General features: G+C 36.6%; 1 pseudogene; it reads right to left on the bottom strand.

Annotated features, from left to right (window-relative positions):
• Positions 1 to 570: 570 nt before the first annotated feature.
• LOC117307748 (U4 spliceosomal RNA) lies at positions 571 to 727 on the bottom strand (annotated as a pseudogene).
• Positions 728 to 12,353: the final 11,626 nt, after the last annotated feature.

Below are 12,353 nucleotides of genomic sequence, written 5' to 3'. Positions count from 1 at the left end.
GTTAAATTCAATACAATTTCAATTAGAATTCCAGCAGTGCTTTTCTGAATAGGAAAAAAAATGTTCATTTGTTCCACTGTATTTGTTGAATACACATGCCATACCTGGCATTATTCTTGTCCTTAAGCCTGCAGAGGAAACAAAGCGTACACCCTCATGGTGTTTATTGTCTGTGAGAGGAGAAATTCATTTTAAAACTACAAAATGTAAGGTCAGGTAGGGATAAGTGATATGAGGAAGAAAAGGTGCTAAAAAGTATTAGATTTTATTCCATACATGGAGTTCTGGAACCATCTCTCTGAGGAAGTGACACCTAAATCAAGACATGAGTGAAGTATGTAAATACTTAATAAAAGCTCCGTAGATACATGGAAGAAAAGAATTATAAGCAGTTAGTGCCAATATCTGAGGTAAAAAACAAAACAAAACAAAACTGTGTGTTTTAAGAACAGCAAGGAGGTCACGGTAGTTAAAGCAGAATCAGAAAAGCACTGTCAGAATTTAATTGAAATTGTGTTGAATTTAACTGTTGAGTTTTGGAATAATTTACATTATATGATTTTAAGTTTTCACATTCATGGAATGTTTTTTCATTTGTTGACACCTTTTTTTTTCATAGTAGCTTTTACTTTTATAAATGTCCAGGACTCTGTAAATGTATTTCTATTAGCAATAATCGCGCCTTGGATAAACCTCATTGGCTACAATACTGCCACTGCGCAAAGCTGTAAATGTATTTCTAACTACATCATAATTTATGGTCTCGGTGTGATGGACTATTTTTCTCATCTTTATTTTATATCCAGTCACTTTAATAAAATACTTAAGTTTAATAAATTCTAATTATCTTGTGAATTTTTAAGTAGAAAATCAAAACATTAGAAAAATAATTTATTGTCTACTTAATGTTTATAACTGTTATCACATTACTTTTGTTACAATATTCTAGATAATATTTAATAATGGTAATCAGACCATGTCAACCTATTCCCAAATAGATACTTTATTTATTTTATTTTTTCTTCTATTTTATCGTTACATATTTTCTATTGCTTGAGGCATTTTTCCACTCAATATTTTAAGCTTAACCCTGGGGTTTTATAGTTACCCTCCTTTATTCCATAATACCTAATGAAATTTTTAAATTGTGTAATTTTTTTTAATTCCAAAAGGAGCATTACTTTGTTCCAGGTGCTGCTTTGTTCTCCCTTTGTCTCTGTCTTGTGAGGGATGTGACTTAAGCGTTCTTGTATTTTCTTTTGATGGGTGCATAGATCCTTTGTTTCCTCCTTGGGACTGAGGTCTGCCTGCCAGGAAACCACATAGAGAGTCAGGCCCATGAGTGGGGCTATGCTGTGGTCGCCCCTGTGTGCTGGCAGTTTTGCAGATAGCAGGTGGATGCCTCCACAGGATGTCTCTCTGTGGGTCAGGAGCACCTGAGAGGCAGTATTTGACGCCACATCCATAGACAGAGGCCAGGAAGAACAGGCAACGTCAGATACCTCTAGGAATGGTGGTGGTCAAGGCATTTATTATGGGTCTCTGGGGGCCGATATCACCAAATGTCTCATTTCATTTCTTTCACCAAATGCTTCTTTCATATCCTTATTCACTCTAAAGATCTGCACCTGCCCTTGCAGAGGTAGCCAGAGTTGTATTCATCTAGCCCTGTTTGCCTAGTGACTCCACTAAGAGCCTGACCTGAGAATTGTAGGTGGATCCCAGATTCTCTTAAAAGTAGTCTTTCCTCTACTATTATTTTAAAATACACAAGATTGTATAAAAATTTTAAGCTTGTCTAAAATTAAAAATAAGACACTTAGGTTCCAGTTTATTTACAATTACTTTATTTGACTGAAGACAAATTATAATATTCCAAATACCCTTATTGGCACCTCATGAGTAATTTTCTTCTAAATTTAAATTCAGTAGTGATTTTAAAAATGTTAAATGCAGTATATACAGAAAAAACAGCTTAATTATTTTATATCTATATGATTGATTTATACTTTAATTTTTAAAGATGAAAAACTATATTTATATTCCTAAGGTATTAAATTTTCAGAATACTAAGAAAAAACTTAAAAAATCAGGCAGACCCCACTAAGTTTTAAGACATAACTATAATCAGGCTACCAGATGGCATGATTACAAGAAGTAATCAAAATTTTATGAGCATGTAGTTGGAACTTTAGGAGCTGCTCTATTGCTATAATGGTGCTGGAGATTTTAGTGAACTGTTAATTATGGTTTTGAAAATAAATTAACTTTAGAGAATCATGGAATTTATCCCTGAGGGTTAAGGCTTAGTCTCATAGTAGAGTAAAGCTTTAAAGTATCATTCTGTATGATATCAATAATGTCTTTATTTAAGAAAAAGGAGTAATATAAAGAATTTAATGCCTCAGTATGAACTAAGAAATCATCTGTTTTTAAAATGGCACTCTGGTCCCTAGATGCTTGTTGTGTCATGATATATGATTGTCTCACTGTTAATTAGGATGGCATTTAAAGGATATGGGGCTGAAGAAATGAGTCATGTCTTATGTGGGGACTCATTGTCCCTGGGCTGTCCTTCCCTACTCAGAGGAGCCCTATTATTTTATCCAGTTCTATGCATGGCCTCAGGCAGTCCGGCAGATGCTGAACTGATAGTCAAGGTAAAAACATCTTTACTTGTGCCCTGCAACTGCCATCAGCAGATGTGAGCAACCCAATTAGATAATTTTATACTTGTTTAGTGCCTCATTTTGGAATGAAGTCCTCATATATGATTTGATTATAGCAAAAACTTCTGTCTTCCACAAATTGGTAAAATAAGACTAAATTCCTCACATCAACATAGTGACTCAATGAACTAGTATACTTTTGATATTAATGTATTCACCACAGATGTTCCATTTTATAACTTCTAGAACTATTCTTAGTGCAAAATACCTCCATGAAGATTAACTCAAAAAATTTCAGGAAACTAAATCCTAAAGATCACTTTTCAAGCATAATAGATGTTAACAACAAGTTTTGAGATACTTCAGACTTTGTGTTAAATCTTCTTTTTTCCCAGGAAACTATAAAAGCAATGAAAGAAAGAAAGGAAGGAAGGAAGGAAGGAAGGAAGGAAGGAAGAAAATGAAAAAAAAAGAAAGGAAAGAAAAAAATGCACATGCACGCATTTGTACAAAAACACATAAACACATAGAAACAGCAACATAAATGTAGCTTCTTGATTTCTTGACTTCCACACTTCTGACCATATTTTCTCTACCAAGTTTTACCACTTACTCCCAAGATCATACCTTGGCCTTTACTTTTAATAATTAAGCCCTTTCTATTTTAAAATTTCAATTATCCCACGCTTTCTTTACTTTTCTGATCTCTTCTCCTGGAACTGACCCATGATGGTTAATATTATGTGTCAACTTGAGTGGGCCATGCGGTGCCCAGATGTGTTTGTGAGGGTGTTTCTGGATGAATTTAGCATTTGAATAGAGGACTCAGTAAAGTAGATCATCCTCCCCAAAGTGGGTGGGCATCATCCAATCAGTTGAAGGCCTGAACTGAACAAAAGGTGGAGGAAAGAGGAACTCACCCTTTTTCTCCTGCCTCACAATTTGAGCTGGGACATCTTATCTCATCTTTTATTGTCCTTGGACTGTGATTTACACCATTAGTTGGACCTTTGGACTTGGACTGAATTCACCACCGGTTTTCCTGGGTTTCTAGCTTGCAGATGGCAGACCACTGGACTTCTCAGACTCCATAATCAATCATGTGAGCCAATTTCCCATAAAGTCTGTCTATCTATCTATCTATCATCTATCTATATCCCCTATTATTTCTGTTTTTTATATACATATTCTGTTGGTTGTGTCTCTCTGGATACCCTAATACATGACCAATTCAAAAATTGTTCAACTGCATTAGAATCTCTTTTCCACCATGTTAGTGACCATTATTACCCATATATTCTCTTTCTTCTTTTTCCCAGCTGAAGTTTAATTGTCCCTGATGATAAACATTCTCTTGTTTACATCATCAAGTGCCTTGTTTCTCGTCTTGTCCACTTGGTTAACCCAAATATCCACCTACTTGATACAAACATCTGAAATCCAATGTGGAAAATGTACAACAATATTGCATAGTCTCCCCTTACATTTATTATCCCAAACATCAAGTGACATTTAAGAAAATACTGCTGACACTAACCTAGTCAAATCACTCTCCCATTTGACAAAGTATTGTTAATACCTTCTTCAAATTTCCAACTTTCTTTCGTCTCTGATCACTTTCAGCTAGCTGAGTCATAATTCAGTGATACAGTATCAGCAGCAAGATAAGAACTACTTCATTTCCCCACTACTATGTTTCTACTGTCTTTCTTACTATTATAATAGGTGAATGCTGAAGGCAGAATAATGGTCCCTAAAGATGTCCACATCCTAATCCCCAGAACCTGTGAATGTACTCCTTTACATGGCAAAACGGATTTTGCTGATGTGACTAAATCAAAGACTTTGAGATGGGGAGATTAACCTAGATTATCTCAGTCGGCTCAATCTAATCACAGGTTTCTTTAAAAATGGAAAAGGGAGGCAGAGGAAGAGAGTCAGAGCTCTGAGATGTGACTGTGAAAGAATGGTCAGAGTGAAATGGTGTATTTCTGACTTTGAAGAAAGAGAAAGGGACCCACAAGCCAAGGAATGTGGATGATGTCTAAAAGCTATAAAGGCAAGGAAGCAGTCTCCCCTAGGGCCTCCAGAAAGGAAAGCAGCGCTGCCAATACCTTGATTTTATCCCAGTGAAAATGGTTTCAGACTTTTCACCAACAGAAACGTAAGATATTTGTATTGTTTTAAGCCAATTTGTTACAGCCATTATAGAAAATTAATATAATAAAATTTACCTATTCCTAACTGAGGTCAAATGCTTACTATATCCTCTCCTTTCTTGCTTAATTGCTTAAAACTTAAGATTTCCTTTATTTTCTCCTATATTATCAAGTTCTCTATCTATCTATTCATCTGTATCTATCTACATATAGAAAGATACAGGTATAGGTGCAAGTATAGATAGACATAGGTGTATATACATCTATACACACACACATACATATACATGTAGAAAGCTAGGTATACATATACCATGCTATACATCATACTATAATGTAAATCTATATAAAAAGAAAATAAAAGTCAAAACTGTGTTGATCTCATTGCTCTCCCCCCCTACCCCGCCTAACTACCACCTCTTCTCTCTTTTCTTCTTTATAACAAAACTCACAATATTTATGGATACATTAATCCCATATCTCACATTTTTTCCCTCAAACTACACTTTCCTATTTTTTCACTGAAACAGTACTTGTAGATGTCCTCAAAACCACAACCTTTGTTAGTACTCATGGTTCTTGACTTCTCAGCAGCATTTAGTCCAGTTGCAATCTTTTTCATTCTTCTGATGTTCCTACTTCACTAACTGCTACTCCTTCATCTGTTTCCCTCACTCCTTCTCTTCGTCCTGACTTTTAAAAGATGAACTGAAGCAAGGGCCAATCCTTGTAACTTTTCTCTTCTTTATTTACACATATTTTCTGAATTATTTCATCCAGTATCATGGCTTTAAATATAGTTTTGATGCTGATGACTCCCAAGTAGATACCCAAGGTCTTATCTTTTCTCATAAAGATGTTATATAATATTTGATCTTTATAGAGGCATTGAGATATATTCAGGTGCAGTATGACCATCCAGTTTTAGATGAAAAGAGAGTGAGAGATCACTGTTACAGTCATATGCCAAACAATTAATAAGTGAAGGAAACAGATCCAGGGTCCAGGTCTTGTAACTGTTGGTTGATTATATTACATATCTCTTTTGTTCACATTTGGTACTATTTAAATATATATTAAAAAAAATTTATAAGAACCACTGAATATTGTATATTGAATTAGTTCATGAATGTATATGACTATTTTCTTCCTTCTATATTTAGCAAAATTCAGGTAATGAAGATACCATTTGTAAAGGTAAGCAAGATTTTTAATGTGGTTAAAGAAATCAAGGCCATTCATTTTCAAGAAATCCTCTGTGTTACTGTTATGCATTCTTCACTAGTATACTTTTTACGTTTACAAACATGGCACTAATGTCAGTCACAGATGTTGCTGGGTAGGATATTAAGATAACCTTTGCTAAAATGTCACTGATAAAGGCATCACTGTTTGTTTCTCCTGACTTCTCTCCATTTATTCAGATTACCACACTAAAATACATTTGCTATCTTCTATTTTTGATATATATCCTTACTCAGTGTTGGTCTCACAACGTTCTGGAAAACATGAGGCAATTACTCAAACGTTGTCAGTTTTTTGGAAAGGAAGCCAATGAACAATGCATTTTCCATGACAAGAGCAGATGTGATTCTGAGAATACACCTACTGATCAAAGCTGTAGGAAAATGAAGAAATAATAGCTAAGGTTACTCTCGCCCAGTCTTTAAAAATTATGAAATCCAAGCGATTTCAGACAAGTTGAAAAAAAAATGTTTGTAAAGAAGAGATTTCAGAGCGTATTTCCTCCATAAATGTCAAAGAATAAAACATCTCTTAATGACACATTTGTCTCTAGAGGGAATATTGCTGCTCCCATTTAAAGGGTTAAGTGATTTTAAAAATAAGCAAACTTTTTTTGTTTGTTTTTGTTTTTGCGGTACACGGGCCTCTCACTGTTGTGGCCTCTCCCGTTGCAGAGCACAGGCTCCGGACACGCAGGCTCAGCGGCCATGGCTCACGGGCCCAGCTGCTCCACGGCATGTGGGATCCTCCCGGACCGGGGCATGAACCCGTGTCCCCTGCATCGGCAGGCGGACTCTCAAGCACTGCGCCACCAGGGAAGCCCTAAGCAAACTTTTAATTTCAGAATCACTTTAGATTTCTAGGAAAGTTGCAGAGATATTACAGAGAGTCGCTGTATACCCCTCATCCAGTGTCCCTTACTGTTAATGAATTCTATTACTATGATCCATTTTTCACAATGAAGAAATCACAATTCTTGTACGTTACTATTAAGTATACTCCATTCTACATTTGGATTTCCTTAGTTTGTACCGAAAGTCCATTTTCTGTTCCAGGGTCCCATCCAGGACACTGCATTTCATTTAGTTTTTACGTCACCTTAAGCTTCTCTGGTCTGTAAGAGTTTCTTGGATTTTTCATATTTTTGATGGCCTTGGCAATTTTGAGGAGTACTGTTAGATATTTTGTAGAATGGCCCTCAATTTGGTTTTGTCTGATGTTTTTCTTATGATCAGATGCGGGTTACGTGTTTGAGGAGGAAGACCACAAGAGGTCAAGTGCCATTCTCATCACAGCATACCAAGAGCTCACACCATCAATGGGATTTAGCACCGTTGATGTTGATTGACCTTGACCACCTGGCTGAGGGAGTGTTTGTCAGGAATTGCCACTGTACCATGCTTTTTTTTTTTTTTTCTACTTTCATACTCTGGAAGCAGAGAGAATATTTTTTTTAATTTGTAATTAATTAAAGGCATAAAAGTATTACTGGATACAAGTATCACATTAACACAGCAGACTAAAATTCCAGTGTATTGAATGTACCTAAGAAGATTTCCCTGGCAGCACCTGTTATGGTAAACTTCCAGAGTGGTAAATTGCAGTTATCTCTCATGGTAGATGGATACTACTAATGCTTACAGTTAAAACTGTTTTTTATTGTAAAGGAGATAGCTCTTCCTCAGAAAGAACTGGAAAATTTCCTCAATATCCCCACTATAATTTGCACAAAAATAGTTACATACTCTGTTTTCTGTATTTGTATAGGTTTTAATGCAAACACTATGCCATTTTGTATAAGGGACTTGAGCGTCTGCAGATTTTTATATCTGTGGGGCCCTGGAACCAATCCCCTGTGGACACTGAGGGACAGCTGTGTTTGTTACAATTGATAAACATACAGTGTCATGTCATTATAACCCCAAATCCACAGTTTACACTATGATTCACTCCTTCGATGAATTTTTGACAAATGTATAATGTCATATAGCCATCTAATTATAGTATCATATGTAATGGTTTCACTGCCCTAAAAATCCTCTGAGCTCCACCTATTCATAACTTCCTCCTCCCAATCCATGACAACCACTAGTTTTTTTTACTGTCTCCATAGAGTTGCTTTTTCTAAAATGTCGTAAACTTGGAATCATGAGTATGTACCTCTTTCAGAATGGATTCTTTTGCTTACAAATATACGTTTAAGTTTCCTTGATATCTTTTTATGGCTTGACAGTTCATTTCTTTTTAGTTGTGAATAGTTTACCATTGTATGGATGTAGTGTAGTTTATTTATCTATTCACATATTAAAGAAAATCTTGGTTACCTCCAAGTTTTGGCAATTATGAATAAAGCTGCTATAAACATTCATTTCTGGTTTTTTTATGAACATAAGTCTTCACCTCATTTGAGTAGATACCAAAGAAATAATTGCCAAATTATGTAAGAATGTGATTAGTTCTATTAGAAGCCATTGAACTGTCTTCCAAAGTGATTATATCATTTCACATTCCTACCAGCAATGAATGAGTGTAGCTGTTTCTCCACATCTTTGCCAGCATTTGGTGTTGTCAGTGTTCTGTATTTTGGCCATTCTAATAGATGTTTATTGCTGTCTCATTCTCTAACGACATATGACATCAAGCTTATTTTCATATGATGATCTGCCGTCTTATTTGGTGAGGTGTTTGTTCAGATCGTTTGTCTATTTTTTAATCAGGTGGTCAATTTTCTTACTGTTGAGTTTTAAGAGTTCTTTATATTTTTTGGATAAGTCCTTTATCAGATATGTCTTTGGCAAAATGATTCTCCCAGTCTGTGGTTAGTTTTCTAAATCTCTTCATAATTCTTTCAGAGAGCAGAGTTTTTAATTTTAATGAAGTCCAGCTAAAACTACATAGTTACTTGTTTATCTATTCTTGCAAATATCCAAGTAGTTTCTTCATTTGTTTTGTAAATCTGAGAATGTTAACTTACAGATACTATAGATACTGTCTATAGTAATTTATTTGAAATAACTTTCAGCAAATTTTTCTTACTTACCTTTTTATAGCAGTAGCAGTGATGTGTGATTTGCAAGACTTTGGTGGACAGATGGAGCTGTATTTCTGATTTCATGATTTTGGTTGAAAGAAAACTAGAGTTTTACTAATTAAGAAAGAAACACACACACACAATCAATAGTGGTACTAGTTCTCGTCCAGATGAATTCTTTCTGAATTTATAAATGCAATGAAATCCTATTTTTATTTTCTCTTTGGCCTATATATGCCAAAGTAAATATTCACAATGTTAATGGACTTGTGTTATAAAAGTGTTATTCACATATGTTTCCCATTGAATTTGGCTTTAATACAGCTTTCAGATTTTCAATTAAATATGAGACAAATATTTATTAATTCACTTCATTTCCTCAGTGTTTCAGCTCAGAGATTTTTAACTTATTACATTTCAAATTTGAAAAGGCTAACATAATTGGTCATGAAAACTGATATTAATTTTATTTTCATTCTCTTTCCATGCAAGAAGTAAATCCTATGACTTTTAATGTATGTCTAAGATATTTAAATATCTTAACATTAGCTGTTGCTGATAACTCAGTTCTATAAACATAATAAAGATTTGTTACAGTTATTATATTAAGTTGCAAAGCATATCTGGGGAAGTGAGAGGATGAAGAACTTATTTCAGAATATAGGACTTCTCTTCTTGAGCCTCAAAGATATTTTAAGGGTTTTTCATTTTAGGGATCGCTAGCAGAGAAGAAATTCAATTAATTTCTCAGGATTAAAGCCAAATTAATAATTTAATAAGGGAAATGAGGACATGACATAATTGCTGAAATGTTCATTTATGAATAGCTATCTCCAGTCTATCATTTAGAGAGATCATCCTCAAACACAAATCTGGTAGACAGAGACCAACACCCTGAAATGCTGCTTCAATATCCTTAACAAGTATCCTATACTTCAAACATGTTGAGCTTCTAATACCACCATCCAAATAGCTATTAACACCACGGACGGGTGTGGCCTGTTATAAGCACAATAAATGGGTGGAGATCCTATTATTGCGAGACGCGGCACTAATTTTCTCTACATTTGTCTTTATCTGTAATGATTTCAATGATCAATTACCAATAACTGTCAATTCCCTTCTCCATTTTACAATTGATTAAAAACTGAGTTTCAAAGAGTCTAAATAACAAGCCCCAAATAACACTTCATGTCTTCGCAAAGCCAGCTGACACTCCTTTTCTATGCCACCAGATCATGACATGCTTTTGTGTATGGTTTTTACCCCCAATGACATCTTTTTTCTTGTCTACCTGTCGAATTCGTATGATTTCCTTAAGATTTATTCCAAACATGTCACTCAGCTCAAGTGCTTTCTTCTTAGTAAAGTCCTACTGAATTAAATGCTTTATGCTCCTCTTTATCTATTAGAGACACATTACCTTTCATAGTAGCTTCCACATATGTGAACCTCATGAAATAGCAAGATTATAAAATCCTTCATAGACAAAATTGCCTCTTACTTGTCTTCATTTCCATAACATCTAGCCCAGGCATGGCCCATCCATGCCAGTTGTACAATCAGAATTTTTAAATTGAAATGATTGTAGTCTATAATATCTGTGTATTAAAAGGTGAAAATCAGGAAAAAAAATTCTCCACGTGTATTTAAGAAATATTTTCAGTGTTACGTGAGTGGGAGAGTACATGCAAACAAAAGTTAAGATACAGTAAATGACTATTGTAGATAAAGCATAGGCTAAATGGAGTATATGTCAGGTGCTTTAAAATTGAAAGGGAAAACTGTTGGAGATGGTTCTGAGATTCCCAATGCACTGTGTCTGACGAACCCATGTCCTGTTGATGTAAGAACACAGATAAAGAATACCATAATATACTCTCTTCAATTGTAATATCTGACTCAAAATAGAGTCTTATTAACTTAAAATTATTCTTCTCTAGATGAGTTTTAGGAGCTGAATTTCATTACTCTGAAGTAATCTCTGATAAGTATGAAAACTCATGCACGTAAAAGCCCCTTGAAGTAAGGCAAATATTTTATTTCACATCTCTTCAAAATAGTGAGGATTTCATGAGACCAAATGATTTGTATTCTCCTTAATACTGCTGCTACATTTTGAACTGGGGTATTATATAAGATTTTCAGCTCCCCCTCCTTTTATTGGTTTTTGAACAAAGAATGGGCCTTGTAACAGAAGCCTTAAAAAAAGTTTTAAGTGACAGGAACCCCCAAATACTTAGGTGCTAAAGTGAATTTCATTTTATTTAACTGATTAAATTCTTTTATGCTATGTTGGAAAATTCATTTACTGAGCATGTTTGTCATGTTTTGTACGATATGCAGACATGTATGTCATAATGATTTCTTCGTTATAGAGCTCAAAAATCTATAAATTCAAATATATAAATAAAGGAATTATCATGTGTCCTTCAGGAATTATAAATAAAGAAATCTTTATGGGGTGGAGTCAAGATGGCGGAGCAGGAGGATGTGGAATTTGCATCTCTGCACAACCAGGGCACCTACCAGGCACCGCTGGGGGACCATGGATACCTAAGGGGACAGAGGAACCCCCAGTGACCGGGTAGGATGTGGGGCATGCGGGGAAGTGAGGGGGGAGGTGAAGTGGAGGGGGGAGGGGACTGGCGCCCCTGAGGGGTGGCTGGGGGAGGGGAAGGGATCCCACAACTGGAGGGGGAAAGGGGGGGACCATTGGGAGGGCGGAGGATCAAAAGGGAGTGTGGCCAGGTTTCCCCTGCCCACTTGGGCCCCCAGGAGCCTGCTGAGATACAGGCCTGATCCTCTGCCCAACGAGGCCCCCTCCAGCCGCAGGGGTCCTGAGGGAGTGGGAGGGAGGGAAGGGGGAGCAAAAGTAAAGGCCGGACCTCTGGGATGGCACCCCTGAGGGGTGTCTGGGGGAGGGGGGTTCCTATACCCAGCGGGACCCACCCAGGGTTAGGGGTCCAGCGGTGATGGGGGAGACCCTGGGGGGTGTGTGGAGGAATGGAAGGGAATGGGGCCAGCGCTTTCCCTGCCCACTTAGGCACCGGGGAGCCTGTTGACCTCCCAGGCCTAATCCTCTGCCCTCTGAGCCTCCCTCCTGCCACGCAGAACCCAAGCCCTGCCCCTACACCCCCACCCAGGGCTGACCTCTACACTCGGAGACCCCCTCCAGTGCTGTGCCTAAACCCCACCCACACATCCTCACTCAGGGCCCTATCTCCAAACTCCAGAACTCCACACTCC

The sequence above is a fragment of the Tursiops truncatus genome, chromosome 13, assembly GCF_011762595.2.
Source record: "Tursiops truncatus isolate mTurTru1 chromosome 13, mTurTru1.mat.Y, whole genome shotgun sequence".
Taxonomy (NCBI): Eukaryota; Metazoa; Chordata; class Mammalia; order Artiodactyla; family Delphinidae; genus Tursiops; species Tursiops truncatus.
This window is presented reverse-complemented; position numbering and strand designations above follow the sequence as displayed.